Source organism: Chiloscyllium punctatum, chromosome 1 (assembly GCF_047496795.1).
Source record: "Chiloscyllium punctatum isolate Juve2018m chromosome 1, sChiPun1.3, whole genome shotgun sequence".
Lineage (NCBI taxonomy): Eukaryota > Metazoa > Chordata > Chondrichthyes > Orectolobiformes > Hemiscylliidae > Chiloscyllium > Chiloscyllium punctatum.
Window position 1 is genome coordinate 180,387,790 of NC_092739.1, and position 25,442 is coordinate 180,413,231.

The 25,442-nt window shown below is 42.8% G+C and overlaps 2 protein-coding genes across 4 annotated transcripts in view; one reads left to right on the top strand and one right to left on the bottom strand.

Moving 5' to 3' along the window:
* Positions 1-25,442, bottom strand: part of LOC140482028 (apolipoprotein L3-like) — a 243,560-nt gene that overhangs the window by 189,185 nt on the left and 28,933 nt on the right. The window contains exon 2 of the mRNA XM_072578884.1: positions 8,611-8,694. The gene's annotated coding sequence lies outside the window, so the exon portion shown is untranslated. The remainder of the gene's footprint in view (positions 1-8,610; positions 8,695-25,442) is intronic.
* The window catches only part of znf638 (zinc finger protein 638), a 221,808-nt gene that overhangs the window by 10,506 nt on the left and 185,860 nt on the right, over positions 1-25,442 (top strand). The gene's annotated exons all lie outside the window — the stretch shown is intronic.

The following is a 25,442-nucleotide window of genomic DNA, read 5'->3' on the forward strand; positions in this document are numbered from 1 at the left end:
ACTTATCCCTTTACCCCTCATGCTGGAAATTCCTCACCTGCAATTGATAATTTTCAGACCACCCACTGCCTTACTCAGTGGTACATTATCTCGGGTCACAAGCTTTCCTAATCTAGAAACTTGAATTTAATATCTAGAAACTTAAGTAAAAGATCCAGACTGATGCATTCCTGAGGAAGTGCTGTCTTTTCAGAAGTGCTCAGTCTTTAACCATAGGATCATAGAACACTTACAAAACAGAAAAAGTCAACAAATCCCACTTTCCCAACCTTGATTTCTTCAGGTGCTGTGAGGTTACCATGAAGGACTCTCCTTCTCAACCCCTCCCCTCGCCTGAGGCAGGGTGACCCTCAGGTTAAGCCACCACTAATCGTTGTTGTCCAACAAGAGAGACATCCAATCATCTCACAAGACCCCAGCAACTTTAAGTCGGTTCGTTAGCTCAGTTGGCTGGATGGCTGGCTTACAGAATAGGCCAACAGTGTAGGTTCACTGGCTTGCTGAGGTTACCATGAAGAACTCTCCTTCTCCAATCTCACCTGAGGTGTGGTGGCCATCAGGTTAAACCACTACCAGTTCGTTTTCTCTCTCTCTCTCTCTGATATGAGAGAATGGGACTATGGTAACTAATCTGATTAAAGCTGCCTCTACCACCACTTCATTCCAAACCCTAACTACTGACTGTGTGAGAAAGTTGTTCCTTGCTTTACCATTGCTCTTCTTTAATCACCTTAAAGTCTGGTTCTTGATCCTTTCATCAATGGGATTGGTTTCTTTCTATCTGGACCCCAAATGATCTTGAAATCCTCTATCAAGTCTCAACCTTCTCTTCTCTAAGGAAAAAAGCCTACTTTCTCCAATCTATCTATGTAAATCAAGTTCCTTATCCCTGGAAACATTCTCATGAAGAATTTTTTCCACCCTCTCTCATGCTTTCACTTCTTTCCTAAAGAATGGAGCCTAGAATTCAACACAATATTTTAGTGTTTCATCAAGATATACCATAATTTCATGATTTCTGCACTCTATGTATCAACTTATTATGCCCAGATCCCTTATGCTTTGCTCAACCCGAATTATCGACTTTAATGATTCATGCACATATTCCTCGAGATCTCTCTACTCCAGCACCCCACTCCTCTTTAGAGTTATATCTTTCACTTTATATTGTCTATCCTTTATCTTCTAACCAAAATGAAACATTTCACTCTTCTGTGTATTAAATTACATCTGTCACATAGATTCATAAAATGGAGAAAAGGTCCTTTGCCCTATCAAGACTGCACTGACATAACAACCACTAAAAATGTGCTAATCCCAATTTCCTGCACTGGTCCCATATCGGTGAAGCGCTCATACAAATATTTATTAAAGAATGTAAGGTTTCCAGCCTCCGCTACCTTCCCAGGCACTGCACTCCAGATTCTCACCACTTGCTGAGTGAAAAAGTTTTTCCCCAAATCCCCTCTGCGTCTCCTGCCCCTTACCCTAAAACTATGCACCCTCATGATTGACGCCTCAACTAACGTGAACAAGTGCTCTGTATTTATCCTGTCCATATCCTCATAGTCTTATACACCTCACTCACATTCCCTCTGCTCTAGAGAAAACAATTCAAACCTATCTAGTCTCTCCTGATAGCTCAATTTCTCCATTCCAGGTAACACCTTGGTGGACTTCTCTGTACATTCCCCTGTACTATCACATCCTTCCTGTAATGAGGTGACCAGAACTGCATAGACTACTCCAGTTGCGGCCTGACCAACACTCTGTACAGCTCCAACATTACCTCCTTGCTCTTATACTCTATGCCATGACTGATGAAAGCAAGTGTCCCATAGGCCTTCTATTCATGTGCTTTGCTGACTTCAGGGATCTGTGAATAATTACCCTAAGATCCTTCTGTTCCTATAAGCTGCCCAGTGTCCAGTCATTCATTAAATATTCCCTCATCTTGCTTTTCCTTCCAAAGAGCATCACCTTGAACTTATCAGGGTTAAATACCATTTGTCACTTCTGTCCATCTTACTAACCCATCTATATCTTCCAGTAACCTACAACCACCTTCTTTGCTATTAACCACTCTGTTGATCTTGGTGTAATTTACAAATATGCTTAACATTCCCCCTACATTTTCATCTATATCATTTATGCATCTAACAAACAATAAAGGTCCCAGTATTGATCACTATGGTAGACCACTGCCCAGCCGGCCAGCTTGCCCATGTTCTCCTCCAGTTTGTCATTAGGCTCTTATTTCCACATTTGTGTCAAATTAAACCAAGAAATCGTCTTCCTTCTTGGGTCAATGGAAAAGATCTCATGTCTACCCTTTCAGTTTTGTTCCCCTTATCTAAGGGGATTTGGGGTTATACAGAGAAGGTTCACTAGGCTGATATCAGATATGGAAGGGTTCTTATGAGGAGAAGATGATAAGGTTGGGCCTGTACTCATTGGAGATTTTAAAAATGAGAGGTGATTTTATTGAAACATATAAGACTTTTAAGGGGATTTGACAGGGCAAATGTTTCCCCTTGTAGGAGAGGGAACCAGAGGGCATCATCTCAGTGTAAGGAGTTGTCCATTTGAGACAGAGATGAGGAGGAGTTTCTTCTCTCAGAGGATAGCAAATCTGTGGAATTCATTACAACGGAGCACTGTTAGGGCTGGGTTGTTAAGTTTTTTCAAGGCTGAGACAGACAAATTTCTAACTTTAAGGGAATCAAGGGTTATGCGGAAAAGGCAGTAAATTAGAGCTGAGAAATGTCATGAACAGAATTGATGGGCCAAGTGGCATACTTCTGCTCCTACGGCTGATATCTCTTTCAAAATAGATTTCTCCTTGGCTTTGTGACTAGTGTTTATTCCCCAATAATCACTAAAGGAACAGATTGTTCACTGATCATCTCATTGCTGTTTTTGTGTGATTTTGCAGTTCATAAATTTCAATAATGACTGTATGAGGAAAAATGTACATCATTGGCTTTAAAGCACTTTGGGAGGTGAAAGTTGCCTGTTTATGTCTCCCCCCCATCCCCCCCTTTCAATTGCACATCCCTGATGTTGTAGTCTGGTGCCTAGCTTGCTGGCTGCTAATACTCATTTTAATCTTGTTGGGTAATGAATCTGACTGGAGAGCAATCTAAGATTATCGTTCTGTCAGAGTATCTCTCAACACCACAATGTAACTGATAGATACAGATAATCACTCTCTGTAATTGACAGACAATCAAGACATTTCTTCACAGCTTGCAAATGTATTGTCCAAGTGAATTGTCTGTGCCCTGTTTAATGCTGCTTCAGTGACTACAGGGACCTCTCCAGGGTCTTCCTGGACCCTCGACCTTTCTTCAGGCCATTGTGGCAAGCATGACACAAGAGAAAGATCATCAGGGCCATTCAAAAATTGTGTGTCTTTTATTTCTCTTGGAAGACTTTATTTAATAAGAGGAGAAGGAGGAAAGTCAGGAATCATCCAGTTGGGTAACAAAGTCTGTTTGCTTTTCAATTGGCTGAGTGGGGGCAGGACTCAATGAAGTTGGGTCAATGAAGCCCAATACATGTTGGGCTGACAGTGTGGAGGTGGGGAGGACAGTATGCCACAAAATGGGCATGTCAGGCAACCAATATCTATAGTGTATAGGTGGAGGCATGGTAGGTAGGAGCTCTTATGGTGAAACTTGGGAATTAAAGGATAGGGGGTCAAATGGGGTTGATGCTGAAGTTCAGACATGATCTAATATATAAAAATAATGGAGCAGATTCAAGGAGTTCGTGCTCTTATCCCTTACATACTTCCTTCCATTCTAACAGTACCTGGGCAATATGGAGAAAGTGCAGACTGCAGATGCTGGAGATCAGAGTCGAGAGTATGTTGCAGGAAAAGCACAGCAGGTCAGGCAGCATCCGAGGAGCAGGAGAATCGATGTTTCAGGGCAAGAGCCCTTCATCAGGGCTTCAATCAGGACATCTCTTCACAACTTCCAAATGTATTGTCCAAGTGAATTGTCTGTGCCCTGTTTAACGCTGCTTCAGTGACTACTCCAGGGTCTTCATCAACCTTCCACCTACCGATGAAGAGCTATTGCCCGAAACGTCGATTCTCCTGCTCCTCGGATGCTGCCTGACCTGCTGTGGTTTTCCAGCACCACACTCTCAACCTTGGGCAACATGTCCTGTCTCAGTGACTGACAGAGCCCCAGATAGGAAGTTCCCACTATCCGATTCCTCCGTTTGTCTTTTTGTCCCCAAAACAATCCTACAGTCTCCTCCTGATCTCCTACTGTCTTTCATTGAAGCTCCACACAGAATCAAGAAACAGTATCTCATTACTTATGGTAAACTCTGGATAGCTGGGTAGACAAAAAGAACTTCTTCATTTGGAAGAGGGATCAATGACCAATAATCATAGATTTAGGGCAAGAGGCATGAGGTTTAGAGTGGGAATCTGGAACTCACTATCTATCAGGTGGAGGCAGAACCCGCATAACATTTAAGAAGTATTTAGATGTGCGTTTGTGATGCCAAAACATGCAAGACTAAGGGCTAAGGGCCAAGTGCTGGCAAATGTGATTAGAATAGTTAGGTGGCTGTTTTTGACATGTGCAGACAATGATCGACCGAAGGGTCTTCTTCTGTCCTGCAGATCTCTACAGTTCTTCCATTAATGGTCCATGAGGAAGTTATTGGCATTCCTAAATTGGACAAAGTCCAGTGATCCTTCCCTCATCTGACATCAAAATGATAAGTAAGCAGATGTTAGGCGTAATGAAAGGTTGGGGCTGGGTGTGATACATGCAGTGAGGAATAAACCCTGAAGTTCCCAACCTAGGATGAAATGCTGAAGATTGGTCTCTAGAACTGAGGCAGAATGTTGCTTGGGGGGATAATATTCATAGAAGAACAAACGGTGAAGGAAGGAGATTGCTTATCCTGCTGTCTGACAAACTACAATGACAGCACATACAATGACTACATCGAGCTCTGTAAGATTCAATACTGGCCCCAAAAAGTCCCATTCCTGCTGCAGTGACAGCTGTCTTCTGACATGTCACTGGAGAAATTCTCCCTATCACAAGCTAAAGTTACAAGTGATTATTTTTAACTCAGTCTACAGCTACTGTGCCCGTGTAAGGCGTGAGCAGATTAATAGCTACTCCACGCTTAATACATTGAGAAGTGCCAGTCCCAACAGTTTAAAAACTCTATATCACCTATGGATTATCACATCATGAGGGCTCCGCACATCTACTCACAGATTTTATTTGCTACACATACCACAGTAAAAAATTCCACACCATGATGACTGAGAACGCAAAACTGGATAGGTACTGCATAGCGTTAGATAAAGAGAAAGCTCCTTCTACACTGTTCCCACCAAACATTCCCAGGACAGGTACCACATGCAGTTAGATCCAGGGTAAAACTCCCTCTACATGTTCCCAACAAACACTTCCGGACAGGGACAGAAATGGGTTCATATACAGGGTAAAGATCACCCTACACTGTCCCCATTAAACACTCCCAGGACAGGTATTGCATGCAGTTAGATACAGAATAATGCTTCCTCTACACTGTCCCCATCAAAGACTCCCAGGACAGGTACCTCATGCAGCTAAACACAGAGAAAGGCTTCCCCATGCGACATTCCCAGGATAGGTAGCACATGGGGCTAGATACTGAGTAAAACTCCCGCTACACTGTCCCCATCAAAAGGTTATCTAACGTAACAAAGAAATCTTGATCAATTGGGTCAATAGGCTGAGAAGTTGCAATAGAGTTCAATTTGGATAAATGAGAGGTATTACATTTTGGTAAAACAACAAAGACAAGACTTAAGCAATTAAAAGTAGGGTCTTGGGTAGTTTTGTAGAACAGAGAGACTTGGGCATTCAGGTACATAATTCTTTGAAGTTTGCATCACATATAGCTAAGGGGGTTAAGAAGGCAGTTAGCACACTTGCCTTCATTGCGCACACCTTTGAATATAGGAGTTGGGACTTTATGTTGAGATTGTACAGAACCTTGGTAAGGCATTTCCTGGAGTACTGTGTCCAGTTCTGGTCACCCTGTTATAGGAAGGATAGGGTTCAGAAGACGTTTACCAGGATGGTGCTGGGACTGGAGGGTTTGAGTTATAAGGAGAGGCTAGATAAGCTGGATCTTTTTCACTGGAGCATAGGAGGTTGAGAGGTGACCTTATAGAGGTTTATAAGATCATGACAGGTATAGATAAGGTGAATGGCAGGGGTCTTTTCCGTAGGGTGGATGATTTCAAAACCAGGTGAGAGGAAAAAGATTTTATAGACATGAGAAGCACTTTTTTTGCGCAGAGAGCATTTCATGTGTGGAATGAACTTCCAGGGAAAGTGGTGGATGCAGGTACAATTACAACATTTTAAAAAACACTTGGATAAGTACATCAATAGGAAGGTTTGGAGGGATATAGGACAAACGTAGGATGGTGGGACTAGTTTAGTTTGGGATTATGTTCAGCATGGACTGGTTGAACTAAAGGGTCTGTTTCCATGCTGTATGGTTCTATGAGTCTAAAGCACCTCCTACACGAGGGTGGCACGATGGCTCAGTGATCAGCACTACTGATTCACAGTGCCAGGGACCCAGGTTCGATTCCAGCCTCGGGTTACTGTCTGTGTGGAGTTTGCACGTTTTCCCTGTGTCTGCGTGGGTTTCCTCCCACAGTCCAAAGATGTGTAGGTTAGGTGGATTAGCCATGCTAAATTACCCATAGTATCCAGGGGTGTGTAGGCTTGGTGGGTTAGCCATGGGAAATGAAGGGATAATGGGTCTGGGGATGAGTCTGGATGGGATGCTCTTTGGAGAGTTGGCGTGGATGTGATAGGCCGAATGGCCTACTTCCACACTGTAAGGATTCTATGATTCTACACTATCCCCATTGTACAGGGTAAAGCAAACTTACTGCAACAATCTGGCATTTTTCCTTTCACCCACCCTGTGAACCTTTTTAACCATGATTCCAAGGACTCTGCAAGATTCAAACACCAATTGGAAACTGCATTGAGATAGCCTGAGATCTGATGGATTGTTATGGTTCCAGCATTCTCCTCAACCAAGATCCAGAAGAAATTCTGGTTCTTCTGATCCAAAGGCCCCAAATTGAGACATATTTAAAGTTCATATGTTATTACTGAATGTCTGCCAGCTACATTTGAATGCTGACAATTTGTCGGCGATGGCAGAGGAGCTAAATGCTATTTTGGGACTTCAATCAAGATTCTTCAAATCCTCTCGCAAGCAGCTTATTAATGCAACTTGTTAGTTGATACAGTTTTAACTTTTGTTCATGGGATGTTGGCTAGGCCAGCATTTATTGCCTGTCTCTAATCGCCAGGGGGCAGTTAAGAGCCAAGCACATTGCTGTGAGCTTGGAGTCACATATTGGCCAGACCAGATGAAAACGGCAGGTTTCCTTCCATGAAAGACATTTGTGAACCAGATGGGAATTTATGATAATCACTGTTACTAAGACTAGCCTCAGTTTAAGATCTTCATTCACTGAATTTAAGTTCCATCAGTTGTTGTCAGTAGAATTTGAACCCCATGTTCGCAGAGCAATCCTCTGGGCCTCTGGATCAGAGCCTTAGGCTTGGAGAGGTACACTTGGCTCAGATCATCGCTGGGCTCCCAGATCAGGAGCAGCATGGGGCTTATGATTTCTGTCTCTGTCCCTGCTCAGGATCACTAGTCGAGTGACTATTATGTCATCAACTCTCTCAGTGGCTGTAGACCGACTATGTCATTGATGTACGGGAGAAACAGTTGAGGGTCGGGGCTGGAGTCAGACTGGAACAAGGAATGTTCTACATACCCCACAAAGAGACAGGCATCACAGAGTCCCATGAGGTACCCCATGATCACTCCTGAAGAAAGTGACAGGAGTTAAGTTATTTATAATGAGGATGAGCTCAGCCAGGGAGAGGAGGATGGTGATGGATGGGGATGATTCAGGCAGAGACCATCCTGCTGGGGGATGGATGTGTAAAAGAATTGCATGTTCATGGTGAAGAGGAGGTAGCTGGGGCTCACAAACTGGAAATTCTGAAATTGAAGTCAAGCGTCAGAAGAACCACGGATGTAAGTGGTAAGAGACTGGACAAGGGGAAGAAAAAAATGGAGTCATGGTAGAAAGAGGGGAATTCTGTGGGGCAGGAGCAGGCAGAAACAATGGGTCTGCCTAAGCAGTCCTGCTTATGGATTTTGGGACAAGGTAGAAGCGAACTATGTGGGGGTTTTGGTCTATAAACTTGGAGGCTGTTAGGAACAGATCACCAAATGATACGAAACTAGTGACTGCTAGTGGACACTAGCTGTTCGATGGGAGTCACCAGACTTCAATAGCAAAGCTCAGTGTAAGCTGGAAGAACAGCATCTCATTTTCCACTTGGGGACCCTTCAGTCTTTGGGACTTAATATTGAGTTCAGTAATTTTAGGGCTTGAACACTGTCTTCCATGTCCTTACACCAACCCCCACACACCCGGCCCTGTTATCTCATGAGCTGCTGCCACAAACAGCCCATTGTCAGCCACCAGTGGTTCCCCTTTACACCTACTGAAGCCCCTAGACTGACCTGTATCCATTCTTTTGTCTGACTGCTGTTCTCTCTGAATCAAAAACAGAAATCACTGCAACATCTCTGCAGTTCTGGCAGCATCTGTGGGACAAAAATAGAATTAATGCTTCAGGTCCAGAGATCCTTCTTCAGCAAGGTATTTTTGTTTAGCAGGAGAAAGTGAGGACTGCAGATGCTGGAGATTAGAGTTGAGAGTGTGGTGCCGGAAAAGCACATCAGGTCAGGCAGCATCCAAGGAGCAGGAGAATCGATGTTTCAGGCAAAAGCCCTTCATCAGGAATCCCTCATGAAGAGCTTTTGCCTGAAATGTCGATTTTCCTATTTTTGTTTAGTGTTGTTCTCTCTTCCCCTTGCCCCGACTCCAACTTCAGCATATATCCCAACGTTGTTCCAGGCATTTACCATTCTATGTATAAAAAAAACTTGTTGGTCAGACCAGGGGAGGATGGTAGATTTCCTTCCCTGAAGGTCATAAGTGAACTAGATGGGTTTTTCCTGACAATTGATGTCAGTTCCATTGTCATAATTAGGCTCTTCCACATTTTTATTGAGTTCAAATTCCACCATTGGCCATGGTAGGATTTGAATCTGGGTCGCCAGAACATTAGCTGGGTCTCTGCATCAATAATCTTGAACTAATACCACTCAGCTATTGTCTCCCCTGTTTTCTAACAAAATGTATAAGCTCTCATTTTACTACAATGTATTAATCATTCAGGATAAGGGACAGAGTGTTTTGGACTGAGATGAGGAGGAATTTCTCCAATTAGAGGGTGGTGAATTTTTGGAATTCCCTATCCCAGGCAGCTGTGGAAGCTCAGTCATGGAGTGTGTTCATAGCTGAAATCGATCAATTTCTACATATTAAAAACATCAAGGGATAGAGGGACAGTGCAGGAAATTTTTTTTTTTGTTTTTTTAATCAACATGTTCAGACATCGCCTGAATGGATAGGACCTGAACCTGGACCTTCTGGTTCAGAGGTGGTGATACTACCACTGCAATAGAAGAGAATGAGCCATGGGCTCATTGAACAGCAGAGTGGGCTGAAGGACCTACTCCTTATGTTCTTCACATTCCCACTATTCCTTCAGGATCTAAGCACCCATCAACAATTTTTCTTTAGATACATATCTTTCCTTTAAATCGTTACTCATTCAGTGTGCCCGGAATGCTTTCTTGCACCTAGTCCACATGAAGCAGACAAAGCAGGTATTTACATGACTAGAATTTCCCGGAGGAGATCAATAGTCTCTCACTAGAGGCTGCAGCTTGAGGAGCACTACTCTGCATCCGGCATGTCCGAACAGAAGGCTGTCCCAGGTCAGGAGTGATAAAGAGGTATTGCCCAAAACATCCATTTTCCTGCTCCTCAGATGCTGCCTGCTGTGCATTTCCAGCACCACGCTAATCTAGACTCGAATCTCCAGCATCTGCAGTCCTCACTTTTGCCTGGAAGGCTGTCCCACTCTAACCACCTGCTACAAGTTTATCAGAAGGGTTTACAGGTAGATAGTCATGGTACTGGATGGAACTTGAAGCAGGAACATTTGGATCAGAGGCAGGAACACCACAAGAATTCCTGTGCCTCTGTAGCTTGCTAGTTTTTAACTGCGAGTGGAATACATCTTCCCAAAGAGAAAATAAATGTCATGAAACTTACTGTCACTCTTAGAGATTTCCCATTGTTTTACTGTTATTTTATTTCTCAGGATTTTCTCCCAGTTTATCTTCTTTAATTAAGTCTTAATTTCCTGAGAATTTCCTTCCTCTAAACTATTTCCTCTGTCTTTATATTTCTTATGTCAGTGTCAGTTCTAATTTTGAACCTAACTATGACAAGTGATACCAGGGCTAAAAGAATTGTTATGTAGACAGATTGCATAAACTCTACCTACAATCCCTTGAGTTAGAAGGTACAGGAGTAATCCAAATGAGTTAATGGCATTATCTACTGTGATATTAAGATTTGACAGGTTAAAATGTGGGGCCTTGAGGAATGATGTCAGGAAGCATTTTTGCACAAGGGGGAGTGGAAATCTGAAACAGTCTCCTCCAGGAAAAAATGTTGGGATTTTTCAGAAATGGGATTGATAAGAAGTGGGGATGCTCAATGATGATTGCTCAAGATTCAGCATCATTCATGATTCCTTCAGTACTGAAGCAGTCCACATCCAAATGCAGCAAGACCTCGACAATGCCCAGGTTTTGGCTGACAAATGGCACGTAGCATAAATGCCAGGCAATGACCAGCAAGAGAAAATCTAACCATCATCCCTTTAACTTTCATGGCTTTATAATTGCTGAGCATCAACAGCCTTGGGGGTATCATTGACCAGAAACTGAACTGGACCAACCATATAAATAATGTGGCTATAAGAAGCTGGTTAGAGGCTAGATATTCTGTGGCAAGTAACTCACCTCCTTTTCTCTGAAAGCCTGTCACCAAGGCACAAATCAGGAGTGTGGTAGAACACTTGCAGGGTGACTATTAGGCCCCATAAATCCACCTTACAACACTCTCCACTTACCTGGATAAGTGCAGCTCCAACAACACACAAGAAGCTTGACACCATCCAGGACAAAGCAGTGGCACCACGTCAACAAACATCCACTCCCTCCAACACCGACGCTCAGTAGCAGCAGTGTGTACTATCTACAAGGTGTACTGTGAAAATTCACCAAGGTTCCTTCAATAGCAGTTTTTGCAATACATCCAAACTAAGTAAGCTGCTTACATCAAATTATTTACCTTTCTCAACATTTTAACACACCTGGCTTGCATTACCTCAAGTAAAACAAAGAAGTGCGGATGCTGGACGTCTGAAACAAAATAGAAATTGGTGGCAAAACTCATCAGGTCTGGCAACATCAGTGGGAAGAAAGCAGAAATGGGTAAAGAGTAACTGGACTTAAAGCATTAACTCTGCTTTCTTCCCACAGATAGTTAGAGGGATATGGGCCAAATGCTGGCAAATGGGACTAGATTAATTTGGGATATTTGGTTGACATGGACAAGTTAGACTGAGGGGTCTGTTTCCGTGCTGTACATCTCTTTTACTCTGTGTTACCAGAACTGGTGTCAGTGGGGGAGCACTTTGGGGCCAGCGACCATATTTCTATTTGTTTCAAAATCGTGATGGAAAAGGATAGACCAGATCTAAAAGTTGAAGTTGTAAATTGGAGAAAGGCCAATTTTGTCGGTATTAGGCAAGAACTTTCAAAAGCTGATTGGGGGCAGATGTTCGCAGGTAAAGGGACGGCTGGAAAATGGGAAGCCTTCAGAAATGAGATAAAAAGAATCCAGAGAAAGTATATTCCTGTCAGGATGAAAGGGAAGGTTGGTAGGTATAGGGAATGCTGGATGACTAAAGAAATTGAGGGTTTGGTTAAGAAAAAGAAGGAAGCATTAGATTAGATTACTTACAGTGTGGAAACAGGCCCTTCGGCCCAACAAGTCCACACCGCCCCGCCGAAGCGCAACCCACCCATACCCCTACATTTACCACTTAGCTAACACTACGGGCAATTTAGCATGGCCAATTCACCTGACCTGCACATCTTTGGACTGTGGGAGGAAACCGGAGCACCCGGAGGAAACCCACGCAGACACGGGGAGAACGTGCAAACTCCACACAGTTAGTCGCCTGAGGCGGGAATTGAACCTGGATCTCTAGCGCTGTGAGGCAACAGTGCTAACCACTGTGCCACCGTGCCGCCCGAAGCATATGTCAGGTATAGTCAGAATAGATCAAGTGAATCCTAAGAGTATAAAGGAAGTAGGAGTATACTTAAGAGGGAAATCAGGAGGGCAAAAAGGGGACATGAGGGAGCTTTGGCAAATAGAATTAAGGAGAATCCAAAGGGTTTTTACAAATACATTAAGGACAAAAGGGTAACTAGGGAGAGAATAGGGCCCCTCAAAGATCAGCAAAGCAGCCTTTGTGTGGAGCCTCAGAAAATGGGGGAGATACTAAATGAATATTTTGCATCACTATTTACAGTGGAAAAGAATATGGAAGATATAGACTGTAGGGAAATAGATGGTGACATCTTGTAAAATGTCCAGATTACAGAGGAGGAAGTGCTGGATGTCTTGAAACTGTTCAGGTGTACCCGAGAACTCTGTGGGAAGCTAGAGAAGTGATTGCTGGGCCTCTTGCTGAGATATTTGTATCATCTATAGTCACAGGTGAGGTGCTAGAAGACTAGAGGTTGGCAAACATGGTGCCACTATTTAAGAAGGATGGTAAAGACAAGCCAGGGAACTATAGACCAGTGAGCCTGACCTCGGTGGTGGGCAAGTTGTTGGAGGGAATCCTGAGGGACAGGATGTACATGTATTTGGAAAGGCAAGGACTGATTAGGGATAGTCAACATGGCTTTGTGCGTGGGAAATTATGTCTCACAAACTTGATTGAGTTTTTTGAAGAAGTAACAAAGAAGATTGATGAGGGCAGAGCAGTAGATGTGATCTATATGGACTTCAGTAAGGTGGGAGATTGATTAGCAAGGTTAGATCTCATGGAATAAAGGGAGAACTAGCCATTTGGATACAGAACTGGCTCAAAGGTACAAGACAGAGGGTGGTGGTGGAGGGTTGTTTTTCAGACTGGAGGCCTGTGACTAGTGGAGTGCCACAAGGATCTGTGCTGGGTCCTCTACTTTTTGTCATTTACATAAATGATTTGGATGCGATATTAGAGGTACAGTTAGTAAGTTTGCAGATGACACCAAAATTGGAGGTGTAGTGGACAGTGAAGAGGGTTACCTCAGATTACAACAGGATCTTGATCAGATGGACCAATGGGCTGAGAAGTGGCAGATGGAGTTTAATTCAGATAAATGCGAGGTGCTGCATTTTGGGAAAGTAAATCTTAGCAGGACTTGTACACTTAATGGCAAGGCGCAAGGGAGTGTTACTGAACAAAGAGACCTTGGAGTGCAGGTTCATAGCTCCTTGAAAGTGGAGTCGCAGGTAGATAGGATAGTGAAGAAGGTGTTTGGTATGCTTTCCTTTATTGGTCAGAGTATTGAGTACAGGAGTGGGAGGTCATGTTGCGGCTGTACAGGACATTGGTTAGGCCACTGTTGGAATATTGCGTACAATTCTGGTCTCCTTCCTATCGGAAAGATGTTGTGAAACTTGAAAGGGTTCAGAAAAGATTTACAAGGATGTTGCCAGGGTTGGAGGATTTGAGCTATAGGGAGAGGCTGAACAGGTTGGGGCTGTTTTTCCTGGAGCGTTGGAGGCTGAGGGGTGACCTTATAGAGGTTTACAAAATTATGAGGGACATGGATAGGATAAATATGCAAAGTCTTTTCCCTGGGGTTGGGGAGTCCAGAACTCGAGGGCATAGGTTTAGGGTGAGAGGGGAAAGATATAAAAGAGACCTAAGGGGCAACTTTTTCACACAGAAGGTGGTACGTGTATGGAATGAGCTGCCAGAGGATGTGGTGAAGGCTGGTACAATTGCAACATTTAAGAGGCATTTGGATGAATATATGAATAGGTAAGGTTTGGAGGGATATGGGCCGGGTGCTGGCAGGTGGGACTAGTTTGGGATGGGATATCTGGTCGGCGTGGACAGGTTGGACCGAAGGGTCTGTTTTCATGCTGTTCATCTCAATGACTCTATAACTACCCTGCATCTTGCCCTCAATTTCTGTTTGTGCTGCATTTACCCTCTCTGTCCAGGTTTCACCAATGAAACCAGTTCAGTCTGAGCATCATTACTTGTTGCTTTATTTCATAGAATCTATACAATGGGGACAGAGGCCATTGATACCTTACTGAGGTATTTCACTGATTGAGTAATAAGAACGTATGTAAAGCAGCAAAAACACATTGCCCTATCTACTAGCTGATTGAATCCATGCTCCACTCTCCCCAAATCCTAAGTTATGAGCAAACACGGGAAATTAATGTGTGACTGGTTTCAGGAAAATTTATTTCAGTTCACTCAAATGTTTTCTTTTACTCAAAGGGCGGTGAGTCTGTGACCCTCTCTTCATCGTCGTGTGGTGAAGGCAGGATGAATACTTTGAAGTCTTAGATAGATTCTTGATTGATAAGGGAGTCGAAGAGTATAGGGGGTCAGGAGGAATGTGGAGTTGAGACCACAGTCCGCTCAGTCTTGAATTCAGTTTTGAACAGTGGAGCAGGCTCAAGAGGCTAAATGGTTTATCCTTACATCATATGTTTACATCTACATGTATTCATTTAGGATTCTTTGCCTGATAATGAGTGCATGTGCTGCACCACAAGAGGTACCTATCTAACTTCCCTTAACAGTCAGGCCTAATTCCTTTGTTTCTCCTGTGCTAAAGGGACACCTCTCTTACTTTGTTCACAAGTTCTGTTATATAAACCTCAAATTCTCCAGAGCAAAGTCCATCTGGTCATTCCTACGTTGATCCACTTACTTGCTCCAAATCCCTCTGAATGCTGTCAATCTCTGTTGTGCTAACCACCTGGCAGCATAGTTTGGTGTCACCATCGAATCTGATCGAAATCCTAGCTTCCTGTTCCTCCCGAGCCTGTGAATAGCATAAGCACTAGACTACCCACAGCACAGCTGGAGCAGTTTCACCTGTTACTGTTCCACAAACAGAGCCTCTCACATTCATCACCACCTTCTCCTTCCGATTGTCAAGTCAGATTAGCCACTTAATACACCATCTGATCCAATTCTTTTAAAGCCTCACATTGGGAAATTTATATACATTAATGCCCTTCTAAAATTGGAGAGAATGTTCCCTGTCCTTATATACTGTGGATGGGACCACCATCAAGAATAACCAGGAAATTCACCAGGTATTTTTCAGTGTTTCTAAGGTCATTGTATAGATCTATTAAAAAGCCTTTAGACTTTTTAGTTCTGTATTAATAGTATTTTGAAAGACTGAACAATCTTGGGCTCTTAAGAAAAGAGTACTAGTTTCATCCACAATTCTTCTTGGAAGTCTCAGCCACTGTCATTGCTGTGTGCTGGTGCTGCTGAAATTGCACAGTGCAAGCCCAGCAATTATTCCTGAGTAAGTGGTCAGGGACTGGGGGTGAGGGCAGGGAGAAAGAGACGTTTGATCACTGCAGATTTAATGTCTGAGGAAAGGGAGAAGCAATGAGGATTATGCACACCCACCAGATGAGTTCAAATCCTACCTTGGAAACAGAGGAATTCAATTTCAATTAATTTCAAACACCTAAAACTGGAATTAAAAAGCTTGTCACTAATGATGACCATGAAACTATTAGATTGTTGTTAAGATGCACCCAGCTCACTAATTCCCTGTATGGAAGAAAATCTACCTGATCTGACTCATAAGTGATTCCAGACCCACAGAAATGTGACTGACTTTCAACCACTTTTGAAATGATGATTCTCCTCTTGAGAACTTAGCTCACCGCCTTGTTCCCAAGGGACACTGGAGGAGGTGATGGCCTAGTGATATTATAGCTGTACTGTTAATCTAGAGACCCTGGTAATGTGCGAATCGTGCCACAGCAGATGGTGGAATTTGAATTCAATAAGAATCTGGAATGAAGACGCTACTGATGACCATAAAACCATTGTTGACTGTCTGATAAACCCATCTGGCTTACTAACGTCCTTTAGAGAAGGAAATGGTCATCCTACCTGGTCTGGCTTACATGTGACTCCAGACTCACGGCAACGTTGTTGACTCTTAACTGCCCTTTGGGCAATTAAGGATGGGCAATAAATGCTGGCCTAGCCCACATCCTATCTTGCCATCAACACATATATCCCATGAATGAATGAAAGAAAACTAAGGGTCCTAAATAAAAGGTAAGGGAAATAGTATTGGTAATGTAACTGGATAGTACTCTAGAAGGCCAGACAACAGCTAGTAGTATTTAAATTCAATTAATAAAATCTGGAATATACAGCTAGTCTCAGTAATGGCAACCATGAAACTGTCACTAAATGTTGTTAAAAACACATTTGATTCATGAAGGCCTTTTAGGGAAGGAAATCTGCTGTCCTTACTAGGTCTGGCCTACATGTGACTCTACATTCATAGAGAATGTAAAAACAGAAAGTGCTGGAGAAACCCAACAGATCTGGCAACATCGATGGAGAGAAAAACAGAGTTAATGTCTTGAATCTGAGATGACTCTTATTCAGAATTTAGTAAAGTGGTTCACTTTTAATGAAATGGCTGAGCTATCCAGTCAGTTCATAAGGCAATTAGTGATGGACAATTAATGTTGGCCTTGCCAGTGGTGACAGCATCCCACCAAAAGTTATTTTTAAAAAGTCTAATGGGGAATTCATAGGAAACTTCTTTACTCAAAGAGTAATATGAATGCAGACCTTGTGTACTTATGAATAGCATAGGTACATTTAAAGGGAAGCTGGGTAAGCACATGCTCGAATACAGAGGCTTAGACGACTGCTGAGGTCTATTCAGAAAGATGGGAAAAAAAACCAAAAGAACTGAGAATGCTGGGCACCCTTCAGTCTTTGGGACTTAATATTGAGTTCAGTAATTTTAGGGCTTGAACACCATCTTCCATGTCCTTACACGAATCCCCACACACCCTGGCCCTGTCATCTCATGAGCTGCTACCACAAACAACCCATTGTCAGCCACCAGTGGTTCCCCTTTACACCTACTGAAGCCCCCTGACTGACCATTCCTTTGTCTATCTTTTGTTATTCTCTCTGAATCAAAAACAGAAATTGCTGGAAAAAGTCAGTATCTGTGGTCTGGCAGCATCTGTGGTGAGAAATCAGAGTTAACGTTTCAGGTCCAGTGAGGCTTCTTCAGAACTGATGGTAGCTGGGAAAAGGATGGATTTTATGCAGAGCACAGGGTGGAGGGAGAGGGGAGGAGTAAACGATAGGCAGAAATAGAGCCCTAAGAGACAGAATAACAGTTGGATAGACAAAGAGCGGATAAAGATCAGCCTAGGAGAATGAATAGCTACTAATGGGAACTATTAGTAGCTGACAATGTGTTCTGAAGAAGGGTCACTGGACCCAAAACATTAACTCTGATTTCTCTCCACAGATGCTGCCAGATCTGCTGAGATTTTCCAGCAATTTCTGTTTTGTTTCAGAGAGATGGAAACAGCTTGTGTGATCCTGGTAGTTGGTTCCTGCTCTGTAATGTGATGTAATCTAGATTAGCTTGGTGAGAGGGTTTGGCCTACCTTCCACGTCAGGTGAATTGCTTTACACCTGACACCTCCCCAAACCTTTTTTCCTAGACCTAAGGAGCTGTCCCATCCTCAAGTCCATTGCAACTATGGAGCAACTAAAAATATTAAGCAAAGGCCTCGTCTATTTCCTCTCTGGAGGGTTCTCGAGTTTTCTATCATTCCTGACGTACTGCCAAGTCAGCCCAATAGGGACATGTATCAGACCAGACCCTGAGGGCCTCATTAATTAGAGCGTATGGTGCTTTTAGAAGCAACAGGAGGGACAGACTAAGACAGCATTCTCTTATAATGATATCATGGTCATGAGCGGGATGTATTACATCTGTATGTATTTTAATATCATAATATAAGAGCTGTTTATTTCTATATGACGTGTGATGCTGACTGTTAGTAAAATAATTAGTGCAAATACTGGCTGATGAAATCTCCGTTACTGACCTTCAGCTTAGGACTCTGCTCTGAAACTTCAGCTGTTGTGAAATCTCACACCAGTTGGAGTTATTTAGCTGTCACATTAATCTCTCCTGCCTTCAGACTGGTAAACAAGACTTCACATGAAACAAGTCCCCAGGGCTCATCAAAAATAGCCCGTGTCTTACTCTATATTGGGTCCACCAGTCTCATGCACTGGAGTACCACCCCCAGTGCAGTACTAGGGGGAATGCTGCACTGTTGGAGGTGCCTTCTTTCCTAAAGTGATGGATTCATTGCAACACAAAAAAGGCCATTCAGCCCATTGCCTTCATGCCGGTTCACTTCAAATTGAGGTGGATATGAAACTCACTATTATAAAGAGGAGCTGAGTGAATTTATCCCTGGTGTCCTAGACTGGTGATTATGACTCAGCCAGCATCACTAAATCCATACAAATTTATCATTAGTTGTGCTGCATACAAAATGGCTACTATGTTTTCTGCATTTCAATCCTGACTGCACTTTAAGATAAAATATATTTAATGGGCTGTGAAACACTGGTACATCCTGAGGTTCTGAATGTTGCGCAATAGTGATATGCTTGTTTTTTTTTAACTGGGAACCCTCAATACTTCCTAATTGCAACTCAGGACAAGTTCTTTCAAAGGATAATTTTCTGAAACTGCTAGAGAGGCTGCCATTTTATTTCCAATGAAAAAAAAATTTGCTCATGGGATATCGGCAATGCCTTCAAGATCAACATTTGTACTCATCCTTAATTGTCTCTGAATATAACTTTGATTTGGGTCTGGAGTTACATGTAGGCCTAACCAGGTAAGGATGGCAGATTTCCTTCTCTAAAGCATATCACAGAGCCACATTGGTTTTTTACAACACTCAACAGCCACTAGTGCTGAGACAAATTGCTGAATTCCAAGTTTATTATTTGAATTTAACTTTCACCAGCCAATGTGATGTTGTCATTGGTATTTCAACTCAAGTCCCCAGACATCAGCCTGGACCTCTCAGTTACTGGTTGAGTGACTTTACCACTGCACCACCATCTTCTCCAGGCTTATTGATGTAACTGAATCAATTGTTCAGTCACTTCAGACAGCAGTTATTTTTTAAAAATGCTTTTATTCATGTATGGAATATGGGTATTCCTGGCTGGGCCAGTAAGGCATTTAACAAGGTTCCCCATAGGAGACTGGTTAGCGAGGTTAGATCTCATGGAATACAGGAAGAACTAGCCATTTAGATACAGAACTTGCTCAAACTTGAAAGACAGAGGGTAGTGGTGGAGGGTTGTTTTTCAGACTGGAGGCCTGTGACCAGTGGAGTGCCACAAGGATCAGTGCTGGATCCACTAATTTTCATTATTTATATAAATGATTTGGACATGAGCATAAGAGGTATAGTTAGTAAGTTTGCAGATGACATTAGTGGACAGTAAAGAAGGTTATCTCAGATTATAATGGGATCTTGATCAGATGGGCCAATGGGCTGAGAAGTGGCAGATGGAGTTTAAATTTAGATAAATGCAAGGTGCTGCATTTTGGGAAAGCAAATCTTAGCAGGACTTGTACACTTAATGGTAAAGTCCGAGGGTGTGTTGCTGAACAAAGAGACCTTGGAGTGCAGGTTCATAGCTCCTTGAAAGTAGAGTCCCAGGGTATTTAGGATAGTGAAGAAGGTGTTTGGTATGCTTTCCTTTATTGCTCAGACTACAGAGTACAGGAGTTGGGAGGTCATGTCGTGGCTATATAGGACATTGGTTAGGCCACTTTTGGAATATTGCATGCAATTCTGGTCTCCTTCCTATCGGAAGGATGTTGTGAAACTTGAAAGGGTTCAGAAAAGATTGACAAGGATGTTGCCAGGGTTGGAGGATCTGAGCTACAGGGAGAGGCTGAACAGGCTGGGGCTGTTTTCCCTGGAGCGTCAGAGGCTGAGGGGTTACCTTATCGAGGTTTATAAAATCATGACGGGCATGGATACGATAAATAGACAAAGTTTCTTCCCTGGGGTGGGGGAGTCCATAACTAGAGGGCATAGATTTAGGGTGAGAGGGGAAAAATATCAAAGAGACCCAAGGGGCAACTTTTTTATGCAGAGGGTGGTATGTGTATGGAATGAGCTGCCAGAGGAAGTGGTGGAGGCTAGTACAATTGCAACATTGAAAAGGCATCTGGATGGGTATGGAGAGATATGGGCCGGGTGCTGGCAGGCGGGACTAGATTGGGTTGGGATATCTAGTTGGCATGGACTAGTTGGACCGAAGGGGTCTGTTTCCGCGCTGTACATTTCTATGACTCTCTGACTCTATTTAATGTCTACCCCTAATTGTCTTATGAAGATGTTGGTGAGTTGCCTTCATGATCAGCTGCAGTCTTTGGGATGTAGGGTCATCCACTCTGCTATTAGGAAGAGAATTCCAAGCATTTAACCCACCAACAGTGAAGGAATGGCAATAGAGCTCCAAGACCAGAATGTGTATAACTTTGAAGGAACTTGCAGGTGGTGGCATTTCCATGTAATTGCTGCCCTTCTCCATTTGGGTGACTACAAAAAGCAGGACAGAGGCTAGATATCCCGTGTAAATGACTCACTTCCTGACTTCACAAAGCCTGTCCAACATTCACAAGGTGGAAGTAGTAGACCATTAAACCCACTAATAAGTGATTTTCAACATGGAGGAGTACTGTCTCATCAGCCAAGAGGGGACAGTATGTGGCAATCAGCAGGAGGATTCCTTGTTCATGTATCCTGATGCCATGAGACTTCATAGAGTTCAGAGGAAATGTTGAGGACTCGCAGGGCAATTCTCTCCTGAATGTTTACCACTGTGCCGGCACCTCTGCTCAGTCTATCCTGCCAGTGGGACAAGAATATCCAGGGATGGTGATGGTAATGTCTGGACATTGTTTGTAAGGTATGAGTCTGTGAGTATGACTATGTCAAGCAGTTGCTTGACAAGTCTATGGGAAAGCTTCCTGAACTTTCACACAGGTTCCAGATATTAGTAAGAAGAATTTTGCAGGTCAACAGTAGTATGTGTGGTGTTGTCATTTCCAGAGTTTTTATTGATACCATGTGGTCCATTGGGTTTCATCCTTTAATCAGATGTTTCACTGATTTGATACTGAACATCCAGCTCGATCTTTTCAGAGCAATGGTTCTGGAGTCACAAGTACATCAGCACAAGTTAAGGATCCAGATTTTCCTTCCCTGAAGAACAATAATAGTTCTTCAAATAATAGTTACCATTGGACTAACTTTCAATTTAAGATTAACTAATTGAACTCAAATTTACTTTTCTGCTCTGGTAGAATTTGAATCCATGTTCTCAAAACATTAACCTGGGTTTCTGGATTAATTGTCTACTTACATTACTAATATGCTACTGCCTCCCTCAATTAAATGCCAGCCAGGTTGTTATGGAACTGGAGTTACATTTAAGAGTCATTCAAGAGGGCCTTCGACCTATCGAGTCTGTGTCAACCCAACTTTTTACTGCTTGACCCATTGCCTTGAATGTTGTGACATTTCAAGTGCTTTTTAAAATCATGTACTTTTTAAAGGTTGTAAGGTTTTAACCCTCTATTACCCTCCCAGGTAGTGCTTTCTGTTTCCAGAATGATGGAAAATGGGTAGATTTTCATCACATCAATTGACCAGTTCTAGTTTTGAAGACAATCCAATTGTTCTGTCATCAATACTTAATTTTCAGATTTATTGTGTGACTGAATTCAAATTCTCAAAACACAGGTGGAAATTAACATCACATTCTCTGGTATATTAAGGTTGGTATTAATATAGCTAACAAACCTCATCACAGCCAAGTTTGATCCTGATTTGGAGATGCCGGTGTTGGACTGGGATGTACAAAGTTAAAAATCACACAACACCAGGTTATAGTCCAACAGGTTTAATTGGAAGCACACTAGCTTTCGGAGTGACACTTCTTCACAAACACCTGATGAAGGAGCGTCGCTCCGAAAGCTAGTGTGCTTCCAATTAAACCTGTTGGACTGTAGCCTGGTGTTGTGTGATTTTTAACTTTGATCCTGGTTTAAAGTGACATTTGCCTGTATGCACATTTCCCAACTAGGGTAATGAGGAGAGGAGGAAGAATACAGGGACAACTCATTCCCCACCCCCACCAACAAATTAACCCATAACACTGACAAAAATTATGAAAATGAACAGCAGGAGAGGCTTTTCCAACTGTTCCAAGATCAGTCCATTACTGGAAGAGTAATCCAGAAGCACTGATGAACGATCCAAAGAGATGAGATCAAATCCCACCATGGCAGCTGCAGCTAAATAATTAGAGGAAACTACGGTGAGGCTCTGGAACTGTGTGTAGGTTCCTATAATAAACAATTTTAAAAACCTGGCAGTGCTCACAGGTCCTCAATACCCCACAAGTCAGGTTTGTGGACACAGGAAATATCCCAGATTGCCCTCCTGATCCAAGTCGGACAAGTTAAGCCCTGGGTTTTCATTTCATGTTTACTTAATTAGTTGGATTTCAATTTAGCTGCAGCTGCCATGGTGGGATTTGATCTCATAGCTTCAGATCAGTCATCAGTGCTTCTGGATTACTCTTCCACGTAGTCAGGAGCTGGAGCGCAAGATACACCAGGAGATAGAAAAGATGTGTAGGAAAGGCAAAGTTACAGTGATCATGGGGGAATTTCAATATGCAGCTGGACTGGGAACATTGGGTTGGTATTGAATTGCAAGAAAAAGAATGTGTGAAAGGTCTACAAGATTACATTTTGGGGAAGCTTGTGGTAGAAGCTTTTTCGTGAAGCTTGGGGAAGCTTGCACTAGGGAACAGGCAATACTGGATTTGTGCAAAGAGGCAGACTTGATATGGGAGCTTAAGGTAAAGAAACCCTTTGGCTGATCATAATATGATTGAATTTACTCTGTAATTTGAGAGGGAGAAGATCGAATCAGAGGTAATGGTATTACAGCTGAATAAAGGCAACTACAGAGGCATGAGGGATAAGCTGGGTAGAATTGACCGGGAGAGGAGCCTAGCAGGAAAGATTGGGGAACAGCAATGGCAGGCTTTTCTGGGAGTAATCCAGGAGACACAGTAGAAAGTCATCCTGAGGAAAATGAAGCATGGTACAGGGAGGATAAAGCAACCAATGCTGACTAGGGAAGTCAAGGATAGCAGAAAAGCAAAAGAGAAAGCATATGATCTGGTGAAGGGCAGTGGGAAATCAGAGGACTGGGAAGCTTACAAAGACCAACAGAGGGCAACAAAAAAGAAATATGGAGGGAGAAGATTAAATATCGTTTAAAGTAGCTATATTAAATATAGCTTAAAGTAAACTAGCCAGTAATATAAAGGAAGACTGTAAGAGTTTCTTTAGGTTTATAAAGAGTAAAAGAGAGGCAGAATTGGACATGGAAAATGCTACAGGAGAGATAGCAGTGGTGAACAAGGAAATGGCTGAGAAACTGAATAATTACTTTGTGTCAGTTTTCTTAGTGGAAGACACAAGTAATATCCCAAAAATTCAAGAGAATGAGGGGGCAGAGGCAAGTTTGGTGGCCATCACCAAGGAGAAGGTGCAAGAAACATTGAATGAGTTGAAGATGGATAAATCATCTGAATCAGATGGACTACACCCAGAATTCTAAGGGAAATTTCTGAGGAGATAGTGGAGGCATTAGTGGTGATCTTTCAGGAATCGCTAGAATCAGGGAAGGCCCCAGAAGACTGGAAAATTACTAATGTGACACCCCTGTTTAAATAGGAAATAATCATCTGTGTTCTAGATTAGAGTAGTGCTGGAAAAGCACAACAGTTCAGGCAGCATCCAAGGAGGAAAATCATTTCGGGCAAAAGCCCTTCCTCAGGAATAGAGGATTTTTACCCCATAATCATATGTGGGTAAGACACTGGAGTCCTTTGTGAAGGATGAGATTTCTGAATACTTGCAAGTCATAGACTCATAGAGATGTCTACGACGACCAGATGTCCCAACCCAATCTAGTCCCACCTGCTAGCACCCGGCCCATATCCCTCCAAACCCTTCCTATTTATGTACTCATCCAAATGCCTCTTAAATGTTGTAATTGTACCAGCCTCCACCACATCCTCTGGCAGCTCATTCCATACACGTACCACCCTCTGCGAGCTAGTGAGGGCAGGAATAGGAGGATAGAGCAGATGAATGCATGGCTGAGGAGCTGGTGTATGGGAGAAGGATTCACATTTTTGGATCATTGGAATCTCTTTTGGGGTAGAAGTGACCTGTACAAGAAGGACAGATTGCACCTAAATTGGAAGGGGACTAATATACTGGCAGGGAAATTTGCTGGAACTGCTTGGGAGGATTTAAACTAGTAAGGTGGGGGGATGGGACCCAGGGAGATAGTGAGGAAAGAGATCGATCTGAGACGGGTACAGCTGAGAACAGAAGTGAGTCAAACAGTCAGGGCAGGCAGGGACAAGGTAGGACTAATAAATTAAACTGCATTTATTTCAATGCAAGGGGCCTAACAGGGAAGGCAGATGAACTCAGGGCATGGTTAGGAACATGAGACTGGGATATCATAGCAATTACAGAAACATGGCTCAGGGATGGGCAGGACTGGCAGCTGAATGTTCCAGGATACAAGTGCTACAGGAAGGATAGAAAGGGAGGCAAAAGTGGAGGGGGGGTGGCATTTTTGATAAGGGATAACATTGCAGCTGTGCTAAGGGAGGATATTCCCGGAAATACATCCAGGGAAGTTATTTGGGGGGAACTGAGAAATAAGAAAGGGATGATCAACTTATTGGGATTGTGTTATAGACCCCCCCAATAGTCAGAGGGAAATTGAGAAACAAACTTGTAAGGAGATCTCAGCTATCTGTAAGAATAATAGGGTGGTTATGGTTGGGGATTTTAACTTTGCAAAAATCAACTGGGACTGCCATAGTGTTAAAGGTTTAGATGGAGAGGAATTTCTTAAGTGCGTACAAGACAATTTTCTGATTCAGAATGTAGATGTACCTACTAGAGAAGGTGTAAAACTTGACCTACACTTGGGAAATAAGGCAGGGCAGGTGTCTGAGATGTCAGTGGGGGAGCACTTTGGGGCCAGTGACCATAATTCTATTTGTATTAAAATACTGATGGAAAAGGATAGACCAGATCTAAAAGTTGAAGTTCTAAATTGGAGAAGGGCCAATTTTGATGGTATTAGGCAA